The 27,740-nt window shown below is 44.5% G+C and overlaps 1 long non-coding RNA gene across 4 annotated transcripts in view; it reads right to left on the reverse strand.

Annotated features, from left to right (window-relative positions):
* The window catches only part of LOC147018438 (uncharacterized), a 59,559-nt gene that overhangs the window by 23,886 nt on the left and 7,933 nt on the right, over nucleotides 1-27,740 (reverse strand). The window lies entirely within an intron of this gene.

The raw sequence follows: 27,740 nt of genomic DNA on the forward strand, positions 1-27,740 counted from the left end.
AATTTCAACTCTATTGAGTAATAACTTAATGAATGATGCTTTCATGTACCATTTACAGTTTGTTCCTTTCATGTGTACATCAAAAGTTATAAAAGTTCAAAATTTCACAAGGAGTTTCTGGACCCCCTCGATAAAGAGATTGTGCCCTCCCATACTTGGAATGCAAGAGAAGCAATGGAAGCACAAATGAGAGAACATATGCACCATTGTTCCACTGAGACATAGTCCCACCAGGCAAGACCTCGTGCAGCATGCGTACCATACCAGCCTGAGAGATTTCACCTCTCACCCCTAACCAAACACTGGGATTCCACATTCTCTTTAATCCAATAGTAATAAAGATAGTGTACTTGCTTCTTATCTCTTACTCAAACATGGCTACAAGTCTAAACTTTGGCCTATCATCTCTGTCATCTCGAGTGGGCAGCAAGCAGTACCATCTCCCATGGGTTCTGAACTGCTGGCTTTCTTTTCTCCCTGTTTTGTGATTTCCATCACAGATCAATCATTATCCAAAGTCGATAAAGACTGCTCAAGATTCAAAACGTTGTGTGTGTGTGTGTGTGTGTGTGTGTGTGTGTGTGTGTGTGTGTGTGTGTGTGTGTGTGTGTGTGTGTGTGTGTGAGTGTGTGTGTGTGTGTTATATCACTGGCGATTTCTTTAAAATCGTTTTGGCCAGGCAGTGCATCATTTGGTAAGACTGAACCTGAGAAAGGTATAGACAAAGAAGTTTGTATGTATGAGTAAAAGGTGGTTAATAATGATTGTTATTCCATTTTCCTCTGGTGGGAAAAAAAAAGAGTGGAAGGAAGGGGAGTGGGAGGACTGAGAGCAGGCGTGGGGGTTTCGTTCTGGCATTTAGATGTTTGTGGTTGATGAGAAGACCATGACAATAACCCGAGAGGTTGTTAACTGGGACCTGGGTGAGCGGCTGTGGTTAAACCACAAGGCAATCATGAATGACAGCCAATGGCTCGTTGCTTGCGCTACTGGTGATTTCAGACATATTGGTAAATTTTTATCCCCTTCTTTTCCTTATTTTCCTATTTCAACTGAACCATAATGGAACGCAGTCACGCATGTCCCCTACCCGCCTGCAACCCCCAAAAGAAAAACAAATTCCTACTTTCCTCATTTCTCCAGCTAAGCACGTCCCTTTGAATGGTCATGACCAGCTCAGATGAGAGATAACGGAGCCGTGTATCCTTGGAGGGTCCATAAACCACATAGCTCAATAACCTAAGAGAAAAATTGTGAAGACAATGTGGTTCCGTGTTGTTTATGATGAAAGAAGCTGGAGGAAGGGGAGGGAGGGGATGGGTGATGAACGGAGAATAAGATGTGAAATTAATGTGGAACCTTTGTGAGTAAAACACAATTGCACCAGAACTATGTGACCAGAGACAGATCAAAGTTTTTGAATAAGGGAGAGTTGAAATGGGTGGGGAGGGGAGGAGGGAGGTTACACACTGTTCGAAGAACTATCAAAATATACATGTGACACCATCGGGGCACATGATGATATAAATGGACGTCTCTGGGTATAATTCATGGGAGAATAGATTTACAATGAAGGTACTGTGTAATAAAATTATATATATTATACACTAATAAAAGGCAATGTGTATGTGTCTCCTCCATAACTCCAAAACTATAAAACCTAGCAGCCTAAAGGTTTGCATGAACACTAAGAAAACTCCAAGGAAGTGCAGGAGTGAAAATTGGGTGTTTAGGTTAATTAAAACATCCCTTTTGAAGATAATTAACGGCCTTCTTTAATTATGTCCTTCATCAGGCTATCCTCGGCCACCTCACTGTCTGGAGGCTTTAGGCGTTTCCTGGGTAACCTAACTGGAGTCTGAAGTCACCATCTTTTTTGGACTGCTCAAACTTACCTTGACTTGGAACAGAGCGCAACTTGGAACACGCTGTTCATCATCGCTACGAATCACTGCGTACATCGTAATGTTTATAAACGCCCGGAGACGTCAGCGTTCGTTGTTTTATTACATTTCCGCACATGCGTTTACCACGAATATTTGTTAAACTAAAAAGAATTACAAAATTTAAGCTCCAGAATCGAACTTACAAGCAGTTCTGACTCCTAGAAAAGTGTTCATTTGTCCATTTCAGACAGATGTGACATTTAGGGCGTCTCGGGGAGGTGTGTGTTTAATATAACGGTTCGGTGATTGCCAATTGCGTGCCAAGAGAGCAGTTTCATATCGACCGTTTTGTTGGAGTGCTTGCTTGAATACTTAAGCCACTTGGTGAGCGTTCTCCAAGCTGCTTGGTTGTTTGTTTCGGGAAAAAGTACATGTGCTTTCAACCTCACATCGATTAGACGTTTGTTTCCGCCTTTCGTGGTTCCCACGGTGCCATGCGGTGGGAGCCTCAGGAGGTCTCTCATCCACTGAAAATGTGCATGGATCGCTGTGTGTGATCTCCATTTGTAATCCACCTCTCACTTCGACATCGATACATATTAAAAAAACAATAAGGTCTATCCGACCAGGTGTTCGCCATATTTGTTGTAGCCATGAAGACGTAGAGTATTGGTCGACATTTTGTGTTCTGTGGCTTGGTATATTTTTGAATTTCTCTAATTATCCACTTTAAATCCTCAAGGTAAATCTTTGTGTTTGTCGTTTTTATTTACTTAATGGGTGGTACATTTGCACGTGTAGGTACTGTATTACCACAATGGCATTTGGCACTGGTTTGTGTGTTATTGGTTATTGGTCGTTGGTTTATATCTCCATATACAGGTTTCAGAAAGTGGAATGGAGCCCTCCCAGGTCTCAAAGTATCCGTGTGTGTGTGTGTGTGTGTGTGTGTGTGTGTGTGTGTGTGTGTGTGTGTGTGTGTGTGTGTGTGTGTGTGTGTGTTGCTTGGTATCTTTATATGCGAGTTTCAGAATATGGAATGGAGTCCTCCCAGGGTGTGGGCTCAAAGTATCCACCTTCATTTCGGGAAGGGGTCACGATTCGCGGACCAAGCTGTGAAGTTTGTTTTGTTCTCAGTTTTGTGCCAAGAGTTCTTTTCAGGATTATTGCTGAGCCCATGACAGCGTCCACCTGTTGTTCGTTTGAAGCAATATTCCCTGGGATTGTTTTTAATATCTCTGTGAGCTTCTTCATCATCATTCCCATGGCTCCAACTATCACTGGTACACCTTTGACATTCTTCAGCTTCCAGGATCTTTTCACTACATTCGTGATGTGTTGGTATTTGGTCATTTTCTTGATTTCTGCGTTGTTTAGTCCAAAATCACTGGTGTTAACACCTCAATCAGTAATGCCATTTTCTCTTTTATTTGTACCTAAGTATGATATCTGGTGGTAATGCTTTGTTTTCGATGTTCCCTCTCCATGGGATCATGAGGTCATATGTGAGCAGTACTTCCAGGTTTTCAGTCCATGCTTTTGGTTAATGTTCTCACAAATTTTCTGCAACTGGAATAAAGTTTTTGCAGATGTGCCTGTGGTTAACATTACAAACTCTGTTGTGTCGTGTATTCTGCTATTCTATTCTGAGATGAGATTTTTAAAATTCTGACATGAGATTTTTTTTCTTGTGTTCGGTCAATAAGTATATACATATATGAAGATATATGTGAATATATGAAGATATATTGTTACGAATTTGCAAGCCTTGTGCACACAGACATTCAGGTCCCCATAGCTCAAGTTATTTCGATAAGTAAATGTGGATAGATAGCTCCCTTTCCCTTGTTTAATGGGTAATTAAATGTTCATGCGCTGTGGAGTTACTTTGATAGTCAGGGTTTTCTTTCATTTTTACACTCCATACAACTACAACAATACGCCTTCACCTCGCTTCCTCACACCGAGGCCATTGCCTATGTGCGTGTCAGCATGTACGTGTGCAGAGTTCACAAGAACCTGACATAGCTCTCACCCAATCAGGAAGATGCGAATGAGTTCGCCGACGATCGACCAATAGGCACAGGCCACGCATGAGTGAAGCGCGCCCAAAAGAGGACGAAGGAAGAGAGAACAAACAATTTGCGCCCCGTCTGCTCGCTGGCGTGTTCTGGTTCTCCATTCGACCTTGGCGCCGGTCTGATCTCGTCTCGTCGCTGGCTCTGGTCTCGTTGCATGCCGGAGGAGCGTGCGGGAACCCGACGCTGTCCACCGTACCCGGGCTAGCAGCAGCAACGAGTTGCGGATTCGAGTCCCGCCGACCCAGGACGTCGAAGACCTCGATGTCCATCTTTCTGTGTGTGTGTGTGTGTGTGTGTGTGTGTGTGTGTGTGTGTGTGTGTGTGTGTGTGTGTGTGTGTGTGTGTGTGTGTGTGTGTGTGTGTCTGGGTGTGTGTGTCTGGGGCCCTGTCTCCAAGTAGAAACTGTAAAGTACTTTTGCTCTAAATTATTTGCAATTCTTCTTATAATCGGATAACTCTGCTCCTTGCGTGCTCCCCCCTGCCCCCCCCCCACCGTTATAAATAAATCCCTGTTAAACGTTTCAGCTCGTTTTGTGTTTCCTTCATTGGCTTAGCACGGTGCGTGTTGGGAAATTTGGGAAGCGGCAAATTGTACATTTGGCCCGATTGAACTTCGGTAACCATCCGCTCGGGTTACGCACATGGGTCGAGCACGCATATGGCTCGTCCCGTTTGAGCTCTGTCGAGGGTGTGAATCCTCGGTAGTTCGCCAGGTACGATCCGGAGTTTTCCGAAAGGTACGATCTAGATTCCGGGTGTTCGGTAGAGTCGACCCTACTGCTCCACCTAGCGGTCGTGTTCGCAGTTAATACCCGGCCCACAACAATATGTGTGTGTGTGTATATATATATATATATATATATATATATATATATATATATATATATATATATATACGTACACACACACACACACATATATGCATACATATATTTATATATACTCGTGCGGGCCCGTACGTGCATGCCCGTAGGTGCGTGCCCGAACGTGCAGCTTCGTTCCTTCGCTCTCGTAAACGACGACTGGATTGGGGCATTGTTTCAATTAGATCGGACCAATCGTATCATAAATGGCCATAACTTGCAAACAGCTGAAACGGATGAAGAAGAACGATATAAAACCTTGAAAAGGCACATACTCAGGTCCCCAGTGTCAATTGCGACGTCATATCAAACGAAGAAGAAGAAGAATTGTGACATCAATCGTGCAAAAAAAAGAGGATTTGTGACGTCATTCGTGATGTCATAGCACCGTGTCCTGTCATTGGTTGGCAAATAAATGGCCGTAACTTGGGAACCACTTGTCCGATTAATATTGTTGTGAATCTGGAAGCCATTATCGCACTCATCATTCAGGTCCTTTCGCTTAGTTATCTCGGTAAGTGCATGTTCTATAGATAGCTCACCTTCCATTGTTTAATGGGTAAAAATCGATCAAGTGCGCTGTGATTCATTTTAATAGTTAGGGTTCGATCAGAACACAAAGAAGAACGACCCTCTCCCTCCTCTGCAAAGAGGAAGAAGAACCCTCCCGTCCCATGATGCAAGGACATAAACAACTCCCTCTCACCAGTGGTTGCGGGGGCGGCGCACGAGTCACGCCGAAGCGGGGGTGGGGGGCTGAGAAGAATAGGAACGGGACCCTCTGCTCGGCTCGAGTGGGTTGTGGCTGGTTGGTTGTCGTGAGTTCGTCGAGAGTTGTTCAAGGGAGAGTTCGGGCTAGTTGTTGGTGGTTCATCGGAGGAGCTGGTTGATCGGAGAGTTGTTCATCGGAGGAGTTTGTTCAAGTTGTCGTGGTTCTCCTTCGGCCTGGTGGTCGAGGAGTGTCGGCCTGGTTAAAGGGTGGTCGAGTTGGTTCAAGATTGTTGTTCTGCTGGTGCTTCTTCGAGTTGGCTGTACATTCGGTGGTTCAAAGGGTCGTTCTGGTTCTGAGTTGTTCTGGTTCACCTGTGTTCTGCTTCGTGGCCTCATCTTGGTTCGACTGGCTCTACTTGGAAAGCGATGCATCTTCGGGAAGGATCGGTGTTTCGTCTCACCAGCATGTGGTCCGGAGCGCGAGGGGATCCGCTGGAGCTCAGGTCTGAACAGCTTGAAGACCACACGAGGTGGAGAGGTTCGAGATAGGTTCTGGGTTTCAATTCATCTGTCCCCCTGAGCCGAAGTCCTTATTAAAGGCATCAGCCACCATTTCTTGGGTGTGTGTGTGTGCGTATGTGTGTCCGTGGGCCCGTCTAACAAGTAGAGAACTGTTAATTGCCTGTGCTGTATTTATTTGCATTACATTTCGTATAGTCAGTTTAACCCTGCCTCTTACGTGCTTCCCGACTTCCCTGATTACTGTATAAATAAACCCCAATTCTTAAATGTTTTCTGCTCGTCGCGTCCATTTCTTTCATTGACTGAGCATGTCGTGTGTTGGGAGTTAGAAGGCCGTTGGTTTGCCGTAAAAGGGGAACATTCGGACCGACTGTTCTCGGCGATTAAGCCGCTCGGAATTGCGCACGGGACAGGCTCGCTTAAGCGGCTTGTTCTTCGAGGGTGTGGAGGCTCGGTAGATCGCCACGTGGTCTCTAGGTATTTTGAAGAATTGGCAAATAACCCTGTACCACGCGATGGAAAAAATTGGCCCTTCACGGTTCTTGCACAAGGACCCGTCGGCTTCGGACTTATCCGAGCAATGATCTATATTCCGGGAGATCGGTCGGGCCGACTCGACTTGCGGCTCCATCTAGCGGTCATGCTCCTGGTCGACCCCCTGGCCCCGTAACAATATCAAACCTTGAAAAGGCACATCCACAGGTCCCCAGCAATATACCTGGCAAGTTTCAATTATATCGGACCAGTGGTTGTCGAGAAACAGCGGTCGCAGACAGACACACAGACCCGTACGTGCAAAAAAACAAAAACATTTTCAAACAGCTGTTTCCCTTGGGAAAATTCAAACCTTGGGATTAATTAATAATTTGAACAATTAATTCAAACCATGGGAAAAAAAACAGCTTTTAAACCTTGGGAAAAACTTGGGAAACAGCTGAAACGGATGAAGAATAACGATATCAAACCTTGAAAAGGCACATACTCAGGTCCCCAGCGTCAATTGTGACGTCATAACAAACGAAGAAGAATTGTGACATCAAACGTGCAAAAAAAAAAATTGTGACGACCCTCGTGACGTCATAGCACCGTGTCCTGTCATTGGTTGGCAAATAAATGGCCGTAATTTGGGAACCGCTCGTCCGATTAATATCAAACCTTGAAAAGGCACATCTGCAGGTCCCCAGCAATATACCTGGCAAGTTTCAATCAGATCGGACCAGGGGTTGTCGAGAAACGGCAGTCACAGACACACACACACACACACACACACACACACACACACACACACACACACACACACACACACACACACATTGCTGGAATTACAGATATATATATATATATATATATATATATATATATATATATATATATATATATATATATATATATATATATATATATATATATATACATCTTTTATCTAATCTAATCTAATCGAATCTAATCTACATACTGTATTACTAAAACTCTCATCTTGTATATATGTATGTCTGTATGTATTGTTACGGCTGTGGAAATTCACAAACCACCATTCAGGGTCCGTAGGTGAGATAACTCTAAGTACATGTGTAGTTAGCCCCAAAACCGTTGTTTAGAGGGAATTTATGTGATTAATTCGGGCTGCGATGCTTTGAGATAGCCGTTTTTCTGTTCTATCTTTATTTTGAACCAACCATGTCTCAACCGCCATCACACAACAACCACCTTAACCACCACGCCAGCCATCGTCACCAACTACAACCACGCTCCAACCCTCAGACAATAACAACAACGCCAACAGCCACGACCTTTACCTTCACAACTCAATCCCGCAAACATCGCTTCACCGTCATTCCCAAGCGGCACCATAACCATCAAACCACCACCGATAAACCCTCCACCACCCTCACCTCTCTCCTTCTACGGCCATTCCCGCACCACCTGTAAACACTGAGCGTCGGGCTGTCTTGGGATCGTTCAGCGATACGCAGCGAGCCGCGAGTGCAAATAGCGGCCTTTCCGAGGGAGAATTTGGATCAAGAACGCCACACGCCCACTTCTGATCCGTCCAATTAGCAAGCGCAGAGCGGCTTGGCCCTGCCTCCAGGCGCGTCTGTGTGAAATCGATATATGCAAATTCTAGGATCAGGGGAGGTTCACACCCACTTTTCCTCCGTCCAATTGGCGAGTGTGGCTCCGCCCCCGAGGTCATCCTGATCCGGATATTTGCATATTGCTATCTCCGGCCGGCCTATAAAAGGGCGAGCGCAAGGCAAATAGTGGCAGAGTGCGGCAGGGCAGAGTGTGGCAGTAGCAGTGTGTGTCGGCAGGGCAGAGTGAGGCAAAGTCATCGGTGTGGCATCGAGTTGGGTTCTGCAGTCAGCTGAGGAGAGTTGCGGGAAGAGGCCAAGGAGCTCGGGTCTGAGGCGAGAAGGACGGCGGTCGGCAACGAGGTCGCGGTGTGAGATCGCTCGTCGCGGGACCCAAGCCAGCCAGCCATTCTCCTCCCCCAGGGCATCAACAATTCCCCCTTTCCCCCGCGCTGAGATAGTGCAAAAAGCGGGCCCCGTTCCCACCTCACGACAAATGTCATGCCAACGAAACCCGCCAAGGAGCACGGACGGAGTCGGGGAACAGCCACGCAGCCACATCTGCAGCTCGTCCGCCAACGCGTCATGAGGAGGCGGGTAGGACCACCCCCCGGTCTCGCGGACCTGGCCGCTCCTCCAGGTCACGCGCGCATATTGGCCTACAGGCCCGTCTGCCGCCTTGTCTATGAGGGTGGCTTCTTTCCTTTGCTTTTGAGTAAATGTGTGTTGGCGCCGTCTGTAAAGTAGAACTGTATAAGTGTTGCCGTGTGTGCACGTAGTCGGTAGTAACTGTGTCATTGTTTCTTTTGTTTTAACTGCTATATGTGCATTTTGACTGTTTGGCTGTATATGTGTGCTTTCCGTGTGTCGCGTAATAAATGTGCATTGTGTGAACTGTTTTCCCATTTCGCTTCGTCTTTTCTATATTGACCCTCCATCCTGCTTCACGTAAAGGGTTCGTAGTGGGCTTAATACGCCCGGTAATTAATCTGAACCGTCCAGGTTGGCGATAACACCGCTCGTTATCCCGATAGCACGGAACGGGCCGCCCAAGCAGCCCATGTCCGGAGTTGACCTACGGCGAGGTGTGATCGCCCGGTCGACCATTCGCGCAGGTACTTAGGTAGATCGAATTTGGCGAACGACCCTATCCTGCGCGGGTGGGCAATTGGCACGATCGTGGTGAGGTTAAACCCCCACCCATGACTAGCTCCCGGCGTTGGTCCGAGAGGGTCACGACTGAATTGTCCGTCCGGTGGGCGACGTGCCGCGATTCGAGTCACGTGGCCGTTCGCACCCTGGCGGGCGCGAATTTGCAACAGTACGTTACCGAAATACAGCCAAAACCATATACGATAGCGCGAACATTTTCGGCCCTCATTTCTCACCATTCTCCTCCAGTGTGCAGTGTCAAGTTTTGTTCAAATCAGGCAGTGAAAAAATTATTCAATAATCAATTCCTTATTCAATAAAGTACTCTTCGGGAGAATTTGATCAATACAAACAACCTCAGCAGTATAGTTCGCTGCAGCTATCTTTTTTTGTTTTCTTCAAATGATTAATTCAAAAATCTCAAACATTTAGTCTAGACAAAGAACGATTTATTTTTAAGCATAAAATAAACATTGCCATTTTGATCTAATACTTCCGTGTTCATTAATAAATAAAATTGTGTTTAGAAGATTACGCACAATAATTTCTTCGACTTTCTTTTCTCTGTTTTTTTTTCACATTGACGCTCAATATCAAGTTTTGTTCAAATCGGGCAAGGAAAAAAATTATTGGGTGTACCTCCCTGAGGTATATTATTGTCAGGACCAGTATCATATATTTATGAAAGGATTAAGTAGGTTGTCCAGGAAAACATGGAGAGGCAAGCGTGCAACCCAACTGCGCGATTGTTACAAACCCCCCCTGTGTCACGAACATCCTGATGGAGGCTTTTCCTTCAGACCCTAAATTTTATGAGGAACTAAAGTGCCAAAAGCCTTGGCTCCTTCCGTGCATTTGCACTAAATGCTTTGCTTGTGTCTCCATGAAGGTCACGTGAACTCAAAACAACGCGTTCCTCGGAGTCCCCAGGTCAAGTCAGCCCGAGGTGCTGCTTACATCAAGTGTTCTGTGAAGGCAGCAGGAAGGATAAGAGCACCGATTCATGGAGGTTCGGCTCATTCCAGCCTCGTGACAACTTGCGAACATCGGGTCTAGATCTTTCTTGGGGAATATTTTACGGTATGAGGTTGATTTCGGATCATCCGTTCTTATGAAGAATGAAATCTTTCTTTACAGCTTCTTTCCAACATCACAAAAAAGACATCAGGACAACTTCTTGAATATTTTGTTTCCATCAGGTTTCCTCCGTAACTGACGTAAGATAATTCTTCCTCATTTTGTTAATATATCATCAAAGTTTGTATTCGAAACCTCATTTGCACCAATATGTGACCTCCATAAGACACTGAACTTGTATGATAAGACATTCTTGAGCTTCCTCAAGAGTCAAGACATTTCCATTTTCAGTACATATAAACTAATATGATCTAGTATTAGAAACATTCCTTCAGAAATTACATCACTCGTAGGATGTCGAGTCGTTATTTGTGTGCCAAAGCAAGTTCCTGAATTAACAAAAAGCAATTTGAAGATTTCAATATCTGCAGGAATTTCATCTCATTTGAGGCAAAAACAGGTTCAGTGCTTGACAGGTGGACACAAAGTTCCAGTCAAGGTGCTGATTTGGGCTTTGGTCCAGGCCTGAGGCACAATGCCCTTCGTGACCCCAGCTGGCAGCACCTACGACCTGCAAACCCTGGATGAGGACAGGCCTTGCTTTGAACCATCATTGCTCAAGGCAACATTCGGGTCGGATGACTCAACTGCCGTCCATTTGTGCAATTTGCACTCGAGAAGGTCCAATCACATCAAAACTCATGGAGCGTTTCAGCCTCTGAAGGTGGCATCCACCCGTAGTGGTCAAGCTTACCAAACTCCATCGCAAAGCCACGTCATACACTTGTGACCTCTGCTAAGATCAGATTGAGAAGTTCAGCTAAGTGCACAGTTTGCTTGGAGGCAGGCTCCACTTCTAAATCGCATTCCGGTAAACTTACCTGGCTTACCTGCAAACCTGTCCACACTCGCCACAGCTTAGCGGTAACCATCAACTCAAAGCCATGAAGCCTACGCCAAATCCAAAATACCTTCAGATGCTTATTTGAGGTCAATGGATAGAGTGATGGCAAGAGCAAAATTTTGAGCTACCCAAAGTCTCAAGAGCAAATCCTTCCTGATTATGGTTCAAACACATCTCAAAAGGCCTGGTCACCCAACCAATAGCCTTTTAGGTGCACCACTTCATTTGCTTCATTTTGGGCTGGAACATTCTCTTGACTTTGCAGCATATCCTTTGCAAAGAGCCTATTACAAGCAATCAGATGTCACGCCCACAAGGATGGCCCCACGGCAGGTGTCCAACATCGCCGCACTACCTTTGCGTGAGCCGGATACTCCCCAAAAATTCCTGTGGCGCGTGGCGGAGGGAGAGTGCCCACACGTCCTTGTGTGTCGTTAACCGCACCCCGCATTGATGGACGTTTGGGCAGGTCTATGCAGGCTGGGTCGCTGTCTGGCCCAAAAGGTAAAAACAAGGCGTGTATAATGAACTCGACTTTACGTTCATTTTATCATTTATTTTCTCGACAAGAGCGAGGCTCATGGAATAGAAAGACAATCTATGGTGAACCAGACCACCAGACAATCTGTAATGAACCAGACCCTCCTGCTGTGCCATGACTGAAGAGGTCAGATAACCAATCATGCATGGATCCAAACATGGATAAGCTCAAGTGGACATTAGTCAATGGAGGTAATTTGCTTGTTCAAAATGCATTTATTCATTAAATACATGTACGTTTTTATTTTGGTTAGATAGGTTTTATGCAGCACTGCCTTTTCGTAGGTTGCAATTTAAAGGCAATCCAAAGATGCAGCAGGGGCTTAAAGGATCAATCACAAGGACTCGCACAAGGCTGCCACATGCAAGTCAGACCAGGTTCGGCAGGAATATTACTCCCTCCAAAAACATCTGAAACAAACTATCTGGGGTTTTACAATAATCCAGTAAAACATGGCAATTCTCATGAGACTAACTCACCTTCCAGAAGGTTAGAATCCGAATCCTTAATACAGCTTGCTACCTTCAGCCAGATGTGAAATGACCACCTCAGTCCAGTGATCTCACCACTTGGCCACAATCATATCCATATGACCCCCAAAGTCTCAGGAACACGTCCTGATTCAGTGATATCAATGGGTATTTACATTATGAGATATAGTAGAGCAAGAATGACATCGGGATACGACAGACCAAAACAAAATACAAAACAGGATGTGGGAATTGACCCTGAAGTCATAAGACAAAGCATGATCAGGCAAACAATGAGATAGGGACAGCAAATGTATCTTGATGGTTCGAGATGGGCACATTCTTCTTCTTGTTCTTCTTCTTGCATATGGCAGCTTGGCTGCTGGGTTGCTATCATTTTGTTGGGGTGCAACTTTTCCATTGATGCTGTGCCCCTATACCCTCCATCCAGCCATGGGGACCATACTGTGTGCAGAGCGTTGGTGCTGCCGAAGCAGTCTCCTGGGCTATTGGGCACAACTCTGGACAGGTCATGGTTGCCGTTCGTAGCCGAAGATGGCCATTCACATATAACATGCGAGCAAACTGGATGCATTGATTTGTCCACAGCATCGGGGTTGCTGCCCATATAACACCCACACTCTGAGATGACAATCAGTGTAACCTGCTGCCAAGGAGTTTCTGTGACGGGAATTTGTAATTTGTTCAGGATGCCGACAATAACTAGCCTACTATTCGTGGAAGACGTTTTGGGATCTTTAACATCTATCATAAATCAGTGCGGGTACTCCAGTGTAACGTCCTTCCGATCGCATGCGAGGATGACAGTTTATAGCTGGGTCGAGATGCGATCCCAGGTTCAACAGCTCAAAGGTGAGTGAACATACCTGTAAGCTATCTTGGTAGCCCAAAATCAACATGTAGAACACATGATATGACTTGACTCATTTTGACCTCCCTAAGGTCATCGTGGCCCTGACACAGTGATATTAAATAATAAATTCAGGAGATATTTTCTTACATTGCTCCTAATTCACAAAAGGCAACCATCCATCCATCCATGAGGACCAGACTCTGTGCAGAGTGTTGGTGCCGCCTAAGCAGTCTCCTTGGCTATTGGGCACAATACTGGACGGGTCGCCACTCCGACACAGGATACAGACAAGCTGACACTTATTTTGCCGACCTAGGAAGGATGACAGGCAGAGTCAACCCCACCTGGTAGTAATTCAACAGCAGAGTGGGATTTAAACTCAGGATCCTAGGATCCCAAGCCCACCACCCTGACCATCAAGCCAACGCCAAGCATATCCATTTGATGACACAATGTTAATCATCTTTTGCAAGTTTTGTGGAAAGTTTGGGACCAGCCAGCCATCACCAGGTTGTCAGCAACCATATGAGGGTTAATAAAAGTTAATAGTGAGTCTGGATGAGATATACTATCGGACACTGCTATTCATGGTTGATAAAATGCGACCTGCTTCTACATTCGCGGCCCTGTGCTTCGCGTATTCGTGTTTTTTTTTTTGTTTGCGTTTTTGCAGGCATATTCACGGTTTTCACGGGGTTTTTTTATTCTCCCATATGAATCACGAACGGCCAGGAACCTATCCCCCCTTTTCCTATTGGAACAATGCCCCAACATTCGCGGATTCGACATTCGTGGCATTTTTCTAGGAACATATTCCCAGGAACTGGAACAGTTAGTGAATGTATTCTTGTATTGTGGTTAGTCTGAAAGTATAACATTGCTTGGAAAAATACTTGCGTTGTGTGATAAAATTGTGTGACGTGTCGCTGTGCTGCTGATGCAGTACCCTCTGCTGATTGGGGCAGGAATTTGGAATTTGTTCAGGGTGCTGGCGATAGCTCACCTACTCTTCGCTAAAGACACCATGGGATATGTTATCTCTTCATATTCTTTCGGCTGCTCCCATTAGGGGTCGCCACAGCGGATCATCCGTTATGATTTGGCACAGGTTTTACGCCGGATGCTCTTCCTGACGCAACCCTGGTCGCCTCCTACGACACAGGGATAAACCATGGGATATGTTATGTCCATTAATATTAACTAAAGCTGACAGATGGGACGTCCTTTTAACATCCATCTAAAGGACGATACACACATTCATGAATCACCCTGCCTGTGAAACATCAGGATGACAGTTTATAGCTGGGTCGGGATTCAAACCCAGGCTAGACAGCGAAGAAGCGAGTCTGCGTCGGCCATCCTGTCAGCCTGTGGAAAGGACCAACCTCTGCAATTTAACATCAATAAGGGAGTGTAAAGGTGCTGCACTCATATAAAAAAGTTACGACCACATTGGAATTTTGCTGAACCAGGCAGTTACAAAGGTTGTAACTCCGAATGGAGATTACTACTCTATAGTTTCTGTTACTACTGTAACTCCTTGGCAGCAAGTTACGCTGATTGTCATCTCAGAGTGTGGGTGTTATATGGGCAACAACTCCGATGCTGTGGACAAAATTAATGTACCCAGTTTGCTCGAACATCATATGCGAACGGCCATCTTCGGCTACGAACGCCAACCACTGCAACAGTTTCTGCGTCCTGCAGCTCTTTTAAAGGACATCATCCTCCTCCATAAAGGCATTGCTGCATGGTATGCAGAATGCAATGTCTGCAACGATCCTGGGAAGTTTTGCTTTGTTCACCATATTCATCATTGTGATCCCAAATCCAAATGGCATGAGGCCTGGAAGCCCCGATCCTCTTCAACAAGGGAGTTACAAAGTCAGAGCCTCAGTTGGAAAAGAGTATGCTGCTCTTTGTCTTATGAAATGCTGATGGAAACTTTATGATGGACACTTGACAAAAAGGAAGTACCACAACTGGGGAATAATAGTCCCAATTGTTGGGAATATCAGGAGACAATCTTCAAGAGAAACGTCATGGAAAGCTTCATTTAAGAATTTTCTTTTTCACACAATAACGTCCCAGGCATGCAAATCCTTGGTGAAAATGAATGTAAAAGCAGAAAAGACGACGTTCGACCTTCTTCCTCTTTCACCCATATTTGGCGATAGCGGTCACGATGAATGCTGCGCAAGAGTATTCTGAGGAGCAGGAATAAGGCTCGAGAGAAACTTTGTCGGACAAGTTAACCTTGCGAGAAATTGGATGCATCTTTTTATGTGGCCATTTATTATTATTCGAGCTCAATTAAGAAAAAGAAGAAAATAAACTGTAGTCAACCCCTGGATTGGAAATTCGAATACGTTTATGTTTACAAAATACACATTAAGTGTATTCGGGAGAACACGGATTGAAATATTCTCAAAAAGGTCATCGTCTTTGTTGTTGTTGTTTTTGGTATTTATACGATCCTATCCAAAGAATCCTTTACACCTCCTACCGACACGTGGAAATGAGCACGACACATGCATAGAGGGGTCCTTTGATGGTCTTGTTTTTAACTTATTGCATTTGGACCTGATATTCTCAGCCATCAGGACCTCACTATCAATATTTTATCATAATTAGCCTTGGCATTTAGAGCACTCTTGTACTAGATTTTCATGGACATAACTTATGTAGATATAGATAACTTATATAGATAGATTTTCCAAAACATAACCAGGTGTTGTTTAACTGCTCGTTTCTCGTTGTCACATGTTCCCCACAATGATTCACTAATGACGCAGAAAGCATGAGGTGAAGCCCGACCGAGCTGGAAAAACCGTCTTGAACCGTCGAGACAAGCAGCAGCAATTATGACGTCTCAGGTGAGTAAAGCAACAGTCGGTGTCTCGAGTGGAGGGAACGTGATGGTGGAAGCCTCTTCATAAATGATCTGGTGTGGGAGGGCATCAATAATTCCACCACCAATCGGCACAATCTGCATACCAGCTGTTCAACCTATCTTGTGTATCCAGGTAGCCAACAACGCTGGACCTACTCTGGCTTAACACCTTGCCAGTGAGTGTACCGACAGTTATTCAGGTTCGGTCCGATATCGTTGGCTACCTTGGTATTGTGCTTGATATGAAGCTCCATTTTGTTGCCTAAAAATAACCAAAGGGACAGTTTCATTCAGCACTTCAAATGGCTTATTATTTAAGCTACCACATGTGGAATAACAGCTATATATTACTAAAACTCTCCTCTTGTATGTATGTATGTATGTATGTTCCCGAAATACAGCCAAAACGGTGCACGATGGTGCAAAAATTTTAGGGCCACCTTACTGACCATTCTCCTGCGGTGTGCAGTATCAAGTTTCGTTTAAACCTGGCAACGAAAAAAGTGATTTAAAAAAATCAATTCCCGATTCAGTCAAGTCCTCTTTGGGAGAATTTGATCAATGTAAACAACCTCAGCGGTATATATCGCTGGAGCTATCTTCTTATTTTTCTTTTCCGAAATGATTTTTTTCATCAACCGCTGTCACAACAGAAACCCAACGGGTTCATGGGTCGTCTCGTATATTATAAAGAGTAAACCGCCTGAATTTGTTTGTGAGCATAACTCCTAATTTTTTGAGATTCGAACCCAGACAAGAGAGCCCAGAGGCAAGTGCATCATCCTGTCGTTTTCAGATGACATGGCAGAAGCCTCTTCATAAGTGATTTTTGTTTTCAGACGTTTTCTCATCACGAAAATATTCAAGTCTTCTTCTTCTTCTTCGATAAGTACACCATCATGTGTGAAATACGATAAGTAACGTGTTTAGGACAAAGTAAGACAAGGCTATGCTCTCGTTCCATTGAAACCAGATACTTCAACCTGAATCAAGAACACCAGTTGGTCTGTATGAGAAGCGAAAACATCGAAACCTTCGGCCATTCCAAAGATGGCTTTATACCTGATGATGTCCACTTCACCGTGTGTAAATTAACTAGATTTTTCCCCCCAACCTAAACTGATCGCTTGGTGTATCCATGAAGCTGGTGGAATATATATATATATATATATATATATATATATATATATATATATATATATAAATATATATATATATATATATATATATATATATATATATATATATATAAAGGATAAACCTTTGTGTGGCATTACAAAAGCAGCATGTACACCTGGAAGTCTTTAGCACAATGATAAGCAATTCTCCATTCAGTATCCTTTCTCTCCCCTCTGCATCCAGCACAGCAGGGAATTCCTTATGATGAAGGAGAGTGCGGTGGCGTCTGCAGGCTACATGTCATCTTACAAAACACGCTTTGTCTTCGTTTAAACAATATTCGAGTAAGGTTTGGCAAGATAACCGCCTCTTCCCACACCCCTCCATAACCCCTTTCCCCTCCCCCTGCCCTCCATGTATAACCCCATTCCTGGTTGCATGTTCAGTATCCTGACGGTCTAGTGGGGAATTCCAAATGAAAAATGTTTCGTATACTGTACTAAAAAAAAACAGGACCAAATATATATATATATATATATATATATATATATATATATATATATATATATATATATATATATATAGTTATGGTTCTGCAAACTGTCACTCCCCAGTAATAGCAACTAACATACAGCAGTTGCCGAGGTAGTTATTTTGTTATTACTTGTTACAGATAGGGTCCTCCATGGTGTCTCATTCGTTACAAAGGGAATATACGTTGTGTGGGTTCAGCTAAGTCTTTCCCCTTCATCGAACTCTCTATCTTGCAATCCACGCTACATCCATATTCTGTACCATATTTCCGAGCATCCACCGCGCTTCGCTCCTCACCCCAAACCTCAAACTCCCCGTAATGTCTTCCCCCTGTTTACAAACTCCATACTGCTATTCCCTGTAACTTCTTCACTGTGTCTTACAACCTCCATACTGCTATTCCCCGTAACACCTTCACCCTTTACAATTCAAACCTCGCCACAGGTCAAACTGGAAGGGCACTCAGTAGAGAGCACACCTCCGCCTGATCCACGAGAACATTTCGGGCCCAATACATTTTTGAAATATAATGTTATACAGCATTACATTGTTTTTGGCCCTATCTCTCAATGGTGAAGAATCACTTAAAAAAAAATTCTTGTATCCAGATCCGCATTCGGATCTTCACCAAAATTGAATCAATTCGTCCTTGCCATACATTCAACCTGTCCACCAAGATTTGTCCGAATCCGTCCACAACTTGAGATATTGTGCTCTATATATTGGTTTAGCTCCATCTCTCAATGGTGAAGAATCACTTTAAAAATTATGAGACCTGGATTCGGATTTGGATCTTCACCAAAATTAAATCAATTCTTCCTTGTCACACACCCAACATGTCCACCAAGTTTCATCCGAATCAGTCAACAACTTTTTGAGATATGCTATATATCGTTTTTGGCCCTATCTCCCAATGGTGAAGAATCACTTTTAAAATTATAGTAGCCTGATCCAGATCCGTATCTTCATCAAAATCTAATCAGTTCGTCCTTGTCACACACCAAAACGCAACCTGTCCACAAAATTTCATCTGGATCCGTTCACAACTTTTTGAAATATCCAGCACACAAACAAACAGATAGAAAGGGGTGAAAACATAACCTCCTTCACCTTCGGTGGCAGAGGCAATAAACCCTTGATCACTTCCACCTGGTTCAATCCTCAAGTCCTTCTTTCCCTTCTGTTCTCCCTTGCTCACCACAGTTGACTGACGTTCATAGCCGGCATTGGTGCGGTAATCACAATCGCTTAGCGCTGCCATCATGCTGTGCAGTCAATACTTACGGCGTGACAGCTGCAACCAATGAAATCTCACTGTGGCAGGGAAGGGCCAATCGAGGCACTCCACGAGCAGAAAGAACAAATGGCCAGGAACAGTTGCTCTGCCTCACCATGTGGGCTATAAAATACAGATCAGTCTTATGAGGAGAGAGTCGTTGCTGGGAGAAATCCGCTGCTTGGTGAACTGAGCTGCTTCAGAGCTGAGCCGCGATCCGGGCCAAGATGCCTATCCAATGACCGTGAGTAATGGGAGCTGCGAAGGCACCCACATAATCGAACCATGAGCTGTTGGTGAACTATCGGGGCAAGTTGCACCGTTACGGTTGCTCTGCCTCACCGTGTGGGCTATAAAATACAGCTGTCTTATGACGAGAGAGTCGTTGTTTCCGGGAGAGAACCGCTGCCTTCAGAACTGCTGCCTTGTGAACCGAGCTGCTTTAGTGCTGAGCTGCGATCCGGGCCATGCTGCCTATCAAATGACTATGAGTAATGCGAGCTTCGCGGGTGCCCACATCATCGAACCATGAGCTGTTGGTGAACTATCGGGGCAACCTGACCAGAGGGGGATCAAGGGTGAACGCAGCATGCGGTCTCCTGGTGCGGTGGCTCCAGCAGCCCGCATCGGCACAGCACTGACACACCCCTGCATTCCCTGCCTTCCATTCCCCCCTCCCTCCACTTTTGGATCAGCACATGCCCATGTACGGGTGAAGGGGAAGAAAGTGGTCACCAGCAAGCCTCGCTCTTCCTCTCATCTTCTCATACTCTTGCATACTCTCACATACTTTTCCCTGGATTGAATCTGATGGTGCCTTGTCTTATGTTTAGTCGTCGATAAGATTGGCTAAGTAGGCTCCATGAGTGTTAAGGGTAAAGGTTCTGCTCTGTGTCTGTCTGATTCACTGCATATACGTGCACACAAACACAAACACCCTCACGAATACCCAACACATGTTTTGCCATCCCTTGTTAATAAAACCATACTGTATATACAATGCCATACCTCTCCCCTCTCCCCTCCTTTTCATATTCCTTCTCTAGAAATAAACTCCAACCTGCTTGCAACATTTTTTCCTATTGGTCTAGCATAGTCTGCACTTCCTGTTAGCCTGGGAGGTTTTCTTCCCAACTAATTCGCTCACTTGACTAGCCGGTGCTGCACCCATCTGTTCCGCCATGTGGAAGATCACCAGGCGCGGCACCGAGGGTGTGGCCCCCAGTTAGGTTTCTGTGCCAACAGAAAAGTATCACGGAAACCTCGAAGCGTAACCCTGTTAGGCCGGTAGTCAAAGTCATGTGGCTACTTCTGGGGAGACGACGTGGCATTGTAATGGATTGTTACCTCAAGCACATGAAGCGAAAAGTGGGGTGAAGCAATGGTTCATGTCTGTCCATCCATCCATCTGCCTATCGGCCTGTAAACGCCAGTTTATGATTGAGGAACAACTTTAAATTGAATATGATATTTTGAACATGGATCGGAAAACAAACCTGTAGTTTCGCAGTACTTTGTCTCTGAATTCATCCTGATCGCACATGCGCAGACGAGTGAGAATTTTTTTTTAGTATGACTGCTAGTCTGAGAGTCAACCGAAATTGAAAATCATTCCAAGCAGGAAACATTATTTCTAAGGATGTTATAAAAGACAGAAACAACAGGCAGGAATAACTAATGCCATGTGTTCGATAGGGTGGTGTAATCGATTTATTTATATGACTTTTACAATCTTCATTTTATTTAAACTTAAATATAAACTTGAACACTCGAACACAAATCACGTTTTTGTCACTTCAAAGAACCTACAGTTTGTCCATGGACATGTTAAATAGGGTGATGTATAAGACTGCTTTAATAGTGCTAAACTTTCGGTATTTTTAACTATCTTTCATATCATTGGTTCACTAGTCAGTAAGTGACCACTATATTCATTATGGGTGTGTGTCTGTTGGGTTAGTCAATCTAGTCTACCCTTATCAGTATTTCCTTCGATATTTTTGTCTGTCTGTCTGTATGTATGTCTGTTCGGTCCAGTGTTCCGTTAATACAATGGCGATTTCGATGAAACTTGGTTGGTAGGTTCATACCATGACCTAGTTGTGTGCAAATGAGAACCGTTGCTTTGGACCCATCCGTTGCCTAGCAACGGACCTTTGAAATTTTCAAAAAAAATCTCAAAAAATTTCTTTCTAAAATCAAAAATCGGGCCACGAGCGACTGTGGACAGTACATTCAGCGATATTGCCAAAATTTTCCAGCCAGATCCTATGAAAACTGTTGGAGAAGATAGACTTTGAATGAACCCTGGTCGAAAACAATAAAAAACCGAAGTTCGTTATATCTCAGAGACTATGAGTCAGATATACATGAAACTCGTATGGTAGGTTCATGGTATGTTCTCGTTATGTGTGAGAAAGAACCGTTGCTATGGACGCTTTTATTGGCTAGTAACAGCTGAAAAACGACTAAATTCGACTTGATCGACTACCAATGTCCGCCTACTGGCTTGTCTGTCTGTATGTCTGTCTGTCTGTCTGTCCCGAGCATAGCTCCGTGGGTTTTGATCCGATCCTGATAAAATTTGGGTGGGAGGTTTGTATCATGATCGAGTTGTGTTTTCCTGAGAATGGGCATGCTGCGCCCATTATGGGCAGAGCCACGCCCAAAAACATTTGTTTTTAGGGGGTAGCCAATTTCAAGTTACATCTTCTCCGAGGGGGTTTGTCGAATCTGGCAAGGGTTTCGATATTTGGTATGGCACCTACATAGCCCTACGGAGTTAGATTTTTCATTTTCGTCACAAAGTCACAAACTTAGAAAATGTCAAAAAAACCAATAAATTGGGCATCGAGCACCTAGGGTTTTCAACTGTTTCGAAAAAAAGTTTGTATGCAAATAGTGCTCTTCGAGTACTACAACTTTCATCATTTACGTTTTTCCCGATTCCCGCCAGTTTGCCCGTGGCGTCCCCTCGAAGGTCAAAAAATTAAAAAGGTGAACCGTGTACATTGCTCGTGAACCATCGTCGTCTCCAGACTTGTTAATTTAGTATATTCAAAGTATAAACCTGATCACTGTGTGGAGTATCCTGTTCTATGAACTCTCTGGTTTAAGAATGTAAAAGCAGTGTTTGTTGGATGAACCACAAACTGATGTCTTCAGAAGACTTTTATGTATATTCAGAATGTTTTGTGTCACTTCTAAAAACCCAGTGGTGCACGAGTTGCACATGCTGAATGATTATTGCACGAGACAATTACGTTAGATCAAAACTTGCAATCAGGTGTTCTGCACATCCCTCGTGCCAACGAAGCACTTGGAATGAACGCTGCAACACTCCTTCAACAATTAGTCATTTCTACATGTTCGGTTTATTTATTTATTTATTTTTTAAATGGTAGAGAGTGTATTTGATACATGCGTATACAGTACAGGGTGTCCACAAATTACTGTTCCAAATTCAATACACAGAGTGCCCACAAATTACCATTTCATATTCAAACCATAATAAAAACATGAAATGGGATACATTGATGCAGTGTGCTGCATGTGGAAGAACATTACTTCAGCTTTTATTGTCAATATTGGCTGCTCTTAGAGCACCCTTATACTGGACATTTCCATCTGTCTGTCTGCAAAACTTTGGTCAAGCTAAGGGGCTAAACCACTCAACCGATTCCAATGAAATTTGGTAGGTAGGACCAATATTACTGGGAATCGTGTGCTTTCCAATATGGGACCCGGGCCCCAGCAACGGCCCTTTAAAGTGGTCAAAAATCGAAAAAAAAAATCGAAGAATCGATGCTTAGAGTTCTGTGCGCAATCTATCTAGCTTCCTTCATGCCAATTTGCAGCCCTAACAAAAAATATTTGTAGGAGGAGATAGATTTTGGGCAAGTACATGTGGAACATTTCAGAAACTGTTAATTGCCAATATCTCTAAGAGAGAGTCTAATTTTGATGAAACTTGGGTGAAATGTGTGCAATGTGGCTAGCATGTACACAAAAATGAATGGTTGCTATGCACACCTCTGTTGCTTAGCAACAGCTAAAATACTTTATCGTACATCGTACACTTATTGTGGACTGTACAAAAAAAATCAATACCTCCGAAACTGGACCTCCGAGGGACCTGTTTTTTGTGCCCAAGTGTATACGGTCCGTCTAACAGCATCATATAAAAAAAATAAAATCTGAGATTTCACAAGGCGGGTTTCTGGGCGCAAACTAAGAGGGCTGTGATAATCATATTTATTGTGCTAAATTGATTGATAGCATGTACATGAATATCGGCTAGTCGCATCGGCCAGCTTTCCATCTGGAGCGAGCAGCCATGTCGCCTACCGGCTTGTCAAAATTTGTCATCAGTACATTTCTGTGTAAGCACCCCTTTGAACACCTGGCATTGGCTTTGCAGTTACGGTGGCTGGCTTGGGATCCCAGGTTCCTGAGTGTGAGCCCCGTCTGCCGCTGAATTAACACCAGGTGGGGTTGACTCAGCTTGTCATCCTTCCGAGGTTGGTGAAATGAGCGTCCAGAGAGAGAAACACACACACGACAAGACACCCTTATCCCGTCGAACTGCAAAATTGGACAACACCATCTCCTGATCAGTGGCATGAAGGACAACTTTGCACTAAGCAGGCACTTAATACAAGCCGGGGAAATGCCACTACCTCATCGTGAATGTGAACCGGGCTGAAGCCTTATTTCTAGATATGACATCACCATCCTCATGAACCCCCATCCCCCCTTCCTTCCCAAATGCGGGGTTAATAGGCAACACCCACAAAAACGTATCTCATACATCTACCAACAATATTTATGGGACTGCCTTCTCTGTAGCTTTGTTTAAATTAATCCTAAAAACGTGGAAAGTGAGGAAAAAAAGCCTTTTGTCTCGAGAGATGATCAATCTGATGTCATGATTCATTACATCAATTTCTCTGTCCAGAATGGGCTTTTCTCAGCATTTGGACGTGATGCAAATACAAACGTTGTAAATCTGTTTTTCATATATATATATATATATATATATATATATATATATATATATATATATATATATATATATATATATATATATATATATATATATATATATATATATATATATATACATATATATTGTTACGAATTTACGCCTGCCCGGCCTGCGAACGACCGCGTTAACTAATAGCTGCCGGTTCGCCCACCGAACGAGCAATTCAGTCATGACTTTCTGGAACAACGCCAGAAACCAGTCACGGGTGGGTCCTTAACCACCCACCACGGTCCAGTCCGTATTCTACCCGCGCGAAATAGGTATATCGATATTCGGCGATTGACCCCAAGTACTCGCGCAGGTAACCTACCGAGGAACCGTACCTCAGCGGAGGCCTGCTTGGACATGAACCGCTTAAGCGGTCCGTTCCGTTCTGGGATAACCGAGCGGGTATCATCGCCAGACCCGATTCTATTTAACGGTTATTTAAAAACCCACTACTATTCCGAGAAACAACATGGCAGTTCAATAAGGAGAAAATGACACGACGAACGGGGTAACATTCACACAGCACATTTATTTCTACACACATATACAAACACACGTATACAGTCAACAAAAGCAACACACACATGCAGATGTTTTACGAAGACTGCGGGACTGGGACAAAGACACGGGCAAGGCGAAGCACTACAACCGTCTATAAGCAATTATCAATGTGCAGTCACTTACACAGTTTTACTTACGGACACGGCGCCACAACATTCACACAAAGAAAAGGAAAAGACCCCATCAAAGGCAATGGGGTAAGGCTGGGCCCGTAGACCTTTATAGTGTGGGACTTGGCAGACCGAACGAGTCCCATGAGATCGTTGCAGGTTAGCTGCACCCTCGTGGTGCCTTGTGGTGTGAGCCTCGACATCCCTTCCCCACAGCAGCTAGCATAGCCGCGCCTGAGCTCGGGCCTTCCGCATGGCCGGCGAGCTCTCTCTCCGGCTCTCCTCAAACGAGCGCGCAGGTTCGTAAGACACCGCTAGCAGAGCTGCGCCTCCCCGCCCGCGTCTCTTTCACGACGCCCGGACCTCCACCGACTGGCTGCTCCCAGCTCCCCACTCAGACACGACCCCCCGATCTTCACCCGGCTCTGGCAGAAGCAGCCCAGGTCCTTCCGCGGCATCTAGCGGCCGCGACAACTCCAGCAACCACCGAGAGACAGAGAGAACGAATGCCCGAGAGAGCCAGCAACCACAGAGAGAGAGAGAGAGAGAGAGAGAGAGAGAGAGAGAGAGAGAGAGAGAGAGAGAGAGAGAGAGAGAGAGAGAGAGAGAGAGAGAGAGAGAGAGAGAGAGAGAGAGAGAGAGAGAGAGAGAGAGAACGAACGCCCGAGAGAGCCAGCAACCACCGAGAGAGAGAACGAACGCCCGAGAGAGGCAGCAACCACCGAGAGAGAGAACGAACGCCCAAGAGAGCCAGCAACCACCGAGAGAGAGAGAACGAACACCCAAGATAGCCAGAAACAACTGAGAGAGAGAACGAACGCCGACAGAGAGAGAACGAATGCTCCATGCATCCTTTTTATTACTCATGCCCTGCCCCTCCGCTCTTGCCCGGCCCTCCGCTCTCGCCCCACCCTCCTTCCAGAACCTGCGGGAACCTTCTCGGAGGAGGCGTTTTTCCGCCAAATCGGGGACGCTCCCTTGCCGCTGTACTCGTCTTCTTCCACAGCAGGGTGGAATTCACCGTGGAGACGCCATTCGTCCGGGGAAGTGGGGGGGGGAAACGGGGGCCGCTTGCTTTCCCTCGACGAAGGCCAGGCCTCTAGCAACCGTGTGCCGAGGTGGAAACGCGGTGGTGTGGTTATGAGGGTTGTGGTTAAGGTGAGCAGGATGGCGTGGTTTGTTGAGAGGCACGTGTGGTTGTGGTGGTGGAAGGACGGTGGGTCTGAAGCGGTTGTTTGAGAGCGATGTTGGTGGTGGTGGTGGTTCAAAATAACGATAGTGAAAGAAAAACGGCTATCTCAAAGATCACAGCCCTGTGACACGAATAATTCCCATTAAACAACAGTGGGGAAATCTAACTGAACACGGACTTACCGGAATAACTGAACTAAGGACCTTTATGGTGTTTTGCGAATTTCCACAGCCGTAACAATATATATATATATATATATATATATATATATATATATATATATATATATATATATATATATATATATATATATATATATATATATATATATATATATATATATATATATATATATATATATATTTATACAGAAACATACACACACATACGAGGCTCCTTACTTGTTTTACGTCATTTGAGAGCTGTATTCATGTTTATGTGCAACGTTATGACACAGTACAGTCTATACATTGTACATCAGGGTGTCTGGGGATTGTAAATTATAGCTTTTTCTATAATTTTCTTTCACATCAACCAAGGTTTATAATCGAGTTTGCACGCAGTTCACATGGAGGACACAGACATGAGTAAATGTTATTGTATTTTCACCTGAATTGCAAGGAAATCAGCAGATAGTGGAATAAACACATATGGCCATAGATGGGAGTTGAACCTGGTTTTCTCGTTGTCCTGAACCATAGAACCAACCATAGGTTCAGAAGAGAACACCAACATGCCTTTGTGCATTCACCGAAGATCTAAATGGTAACAAGTGAGATATCAAAGGGGATGGCACAGCAAATGGAAATGAAAGTCCTGGTCAACAGGGGTGATGAAATTTGTTGAAATTTCCTGGTGACTGGATGCAGAGGACGGTGATGATGATTGTAAAAGAGATCGGTATTAATGTTCACTTTGGTGAGACAAATACGTTTTTCAAAACCAAGGGGATGAAGAATACCGTCCTGCACTGACTACATCCATGAACTGAGGAGTTGGACACTCACGGCATCTGAAGGTTTCCACTATGATGGGACAAGTGTGCAGCTGAAACTGCACACTTTTGTTGTGTTCCCAACTCTGAGTTCCCATTCTTCATCCCATAAGAGGTTCCCGTGCCAAATTTGGTAGCTCTTGGTCAAACGGTTTGTGCATGCATAAAGGACAAACAGACAGGCCAAAATATGTATTAGATAATTATCGGATGGGTGACGTGGGCCTCTTTTAGAATATTTTCCAGGGACATTCTAAGTTTGCAATCCACCTCTGCCCCACACCCCCCTTCCTGATACATCTTCCTCTGTCCTGTTCAGCTTACTGAGCATCCTATTAATTTTCAATTGTCCGCTACATCCTCATCGAGATGGCCCTCCAGTGTGGACTCTCAGGATACTGAATATGTAACCAGGACCAAGGAGGTCCAAGTATGTGGGGGGGGGGTAATTTTCCCCATCTTATTCTCCTGTTCTCTCTCCCATTTCTTCATGAAACATCCATCTGAGGTGAGAGAATCTCATGTATGTTTCCCATTATGTGACAAGGTCAGCTTTCTTCCACTCTCGGGCTCAGCTGGAGCTAACCTTGGTCTCGTTTCCTAAACTTTACGTTTTGTTTCCTTAAGAATCCCTCTCAATGTAAACACAGAGTGAGAATGAAACAAAGTGCATGTCACATGTGGTGGTGTCATGCCTTTGAAAGTTTGTCTAATCCTCTTCCTGCACAGCTGTGTCCCTCTGATGGAATCTCACGGATACCGGTGGACAGGCAGCAGTACTAATTAGCACTCGCTCAGACACACTCAAAACCGCGAGACAGAACAGGTGGCTTTGGCAATCCTGTTTCCCCATTTTTTTTTTATCGTGTCTGA

The sequence above is a fragment of the Eptatretus burgeri genome, chromosome 10 (genome assembly GCF_056783735.1).
Source record: "Eptatretus burgeri isolate ZD-2024b chromosome 10, Ebu_testis_v1, whole genome shotgun sequence".
NCBI classification, from domain to species: Eukaryota; Metazoa; Chordata; class Myxini; order Myxiniformes; family Myxinidae; genus Eptatretus; species Eptatretus burgeri.